The 2,975-nt window shown below is 35.9% G+C and overlaps 1 non-coding gene across 1 annotated transcript; it reads left to right on the top strand.

Annotated features, from left to right (window-relative positions):
* Positions 1–2,215: 2,215 nt before the first annotated feature.
* On the top strand, positions 2,216–2,297 carry Trnal-aag. Its single transcript has one exon. It is a non-coding gene; the product is annotated as a tRNA-Leu (tRNA).
* The last annotated feature ends 678 nt before the right edge of the window (positions 2,298–2,975 follow it).

The raw sequence follows: 2,975 nt of genomic DNA, 5'->3' as shown, positions 1-2,975 counted from the left end.
GTGACTGCCAAGAGCGTAATACCTCTATAACTGCTGCACTATATGATATTTCCCTTTTTAAGTATGGGACAGATAATGCCTCGTTGCCAGTCGTCATGCTTTCTTTTATGTTTCAGGCAGGATGAACATCGAGGTGTATAAGGCTTCATCCTGCGGATTTCCGCTTTTGGTGTGGCTGCTCCCTGTACTTTTCTGAATATATGGAGGATATAAAAAAAATGCTTGGCATTTATAGTTATTCTTGGTCACTTGGCTTTTTTCAGTACGTTTTAGATGATGTGACATTTTGCGGACTGACTGTAACTGATACATTTAAAATCAAAATGGATTCTCTTCATGAAATTCGATGCCTATCTGTCGTTCACATGCGCTTTTCTCAGAAGCGACTGCATTGATTGACACGAAATTTGATGCGAAGGTGGAGACTGTGAATTTCCACCGGGGGTTCACGTCAAATAAATACTCGTTAAGAGATAAAATGTTAATTCCATATCAAATTGAATATCGCGTATGTTCAACGTAGCCAAAAGTTAACAATACCAAATGTCGATCATTCGTTTTCCGATTTGTTTTATATTGTTATAATTTTTTTTGGAAAAATTCGAAAAATCGTCTGTTCTTGGGCAATTCTCCCCGTATTAAAAAGGGGGAGGAGCGTTCTTCATACTTTTTGACGTCTATTGTCTAGTTTTTTTATGAGCAATTTATTTTTTTTTATAAAAGTCGATTGAGTAGACTCTCACCAGTCTGAAAACCGTAATTTTGAGAAAAACGGGGTATAATATTTTTTACTAAAATTGCTGCATAAAACGTTAATATTTTTTTTTCGGTTCTAATATTGGGTTTTTGTGAATATTGGAGGTCATCTATCTACTCTAGGATGTCATTTCTTCATCTTTGCCCGGGAGTACTTACCTCGACTATCTTTGAAGTAAACACCAATTTGATGCATATTTTACGTTTCTAGTGATTTTTTTTTATTAATTTCCAATAAAAGCACCTGCTTCTTCGCCATTTTTGCAAAGTAATTACCTATCTCTATAATATCAATAAGTATACAAGGTGTACACAATGCGAGTGGAAAAAGCTAGCGAGTATGTAAATGAATGTATGTATGTATGTAAAAAAGAAAAAGTCGAGCCCTGGAAACTTTTGAAACACAAATTCCAATTAAGTTGTTTGCTTCACCTGCAAAAATCTTTTTTGGAACACTAGTCTTTCTGCGCTTTCTAAAATAAATGATTTGTCTTGTCACTGGTAACTAAGGTTTTGTGTAAAACAAAACCTTATTAAAATCGGTTTACTGCCTTTCTGTCAAAGCTTACTGCTGGCTCTTGCCATGCAGTTATGTGGGACTTTTACTCAAAACCACCTTCTCATTCCATGGAACGTCTGCAAAGTATTGCGTCGCGGGGCTGGATCAGCTTTTAACTGCGGCTCATTATGATGAGGATGTAACTCACTATATGCATGAGTGTTCACAGTTCCCACCTTTCTACCAAATTTGGTGTCAATCGCTATAACCGTCTCCGAGAAAAATGCGTGTGTCGGACAGACAGACAGACAGTAAACCGATTTTTAAAAAAATTTAAAAAAGAAATGAATTTTGCAAATTAAACATAAAATTGTTTTTGTGTTAAGTTTACTGTAACTAATATTTTTCAATATGTAATATAAACTAGTGCGGGAAAACCAATATTTTCTAGGATTTTTCAGAGAAAGCCATAACCAAACAAATGAGCGAAACACAGGAGCGCATTTTTCCGTACAATAGTCCTTTGTGGATAGCATCTGAAGAAATGGATAACTCTGGCAGGAAAAAATGAATGCTTGTATTCGATTACAAATTACTAAATGAAGTTACTCCTGAAGATAAGCATCCACTGCTTAATATTGATAACATTCTAGATAATTTGGGAGTTCAATACTTGTTGACTAGATATGGCCAGAGAGTCTGCTAAATTAAGGGAAGTATATATGTATATGCACATTCAATGCGTAAAGATATTAGGAAACAGAAACGATAATAAAATCAAGAAAGCTCTTGACATAATTAAATACGACTGATGTTATCACCTTTTAAATTGAATTCGAATTTTAATAGACATTATCACATGATTTTTTCAATCGACATATTGACAGATGATAGAGATAGCATAGTATCTGTTATCACAGTGGATTCGACCATGAATGATAACAACTTAATTAAATACGAGGTAGCGTGGCCGAGCGGTCTAAGGCGCTGGTTTAAGGCACCAGTCTCTTCGGGGGCGTGGGTTCGAATCCCACCGCTGCCATTAACTTTTATATAATAGTTGATGTGAATAACGTGTTATTCGTAATAACAGAAAAACCAGTGCCATTACTACCATTGTAGGTATGTGAAAAACGGAAGAAGTGTGTGTGGGGTTAGTACGTGAGAAAGGGACCAATAAAAAATAGATTTTTAAGATCTTTTTCCCTTAGCTTAGTTCCTTTTATTTTTTGTTCAATTCTGAAAAATTAGGATCCAAAATAGAACACAAACACGAACCCTTTTAAACTATGTAAAATATCGTTGACCTGGAATTACTCTTTTTCCTATGGGATGGTTTCCGGAAGTCCATTTTTTCTTTTACTTACATATATTTTGAAAGTAGAATATGTTGAGAGTACGCTGTCGAAATTTTCGAAACCATATTTTTAAGGTTTTGTGTGAAACAAAATCTTACTAGAATCGACTCGATGTCTGTCTGTCCGTCTGTCTGTCACACCCGATTTATTTTAAAACGGCTGAACTGATTGTTACGAAAGCTGGTTAGAGTGTAAGGCCTGTGGATCCCTCTACATACAGTAAGTGACGCTATTTTTAAGGAGGGATACCATGTCCGTCCGGTTGTGGATAAAATCCGGCTCAATAGGTTACGGTGGGCGGGTCACTTAATCCGTATGGATGAGGATGATCCCACCCGGAAAGTCTATAAGGGTAATATCTA

Source organism: Hermetia illucens, chromosome 1, assembly GCF_905115235.1.
Source record: "Hermetia illucens chromosome 1, iHerIll2.2.curated.20191125, whole genome shotgun sequence".
NCBI classification, from domain to species: Eukaryota; Metazoa; Arthropoda; class Insecta; order Diptera; family Stratiomyidae; genus Hermetia; species Hermetia illucens.
The sequence above is the reverse complement of the archived record's forward strand: the minus strand, read 5'-3'. Positions and strand labels throughout refer to the sequence as shown.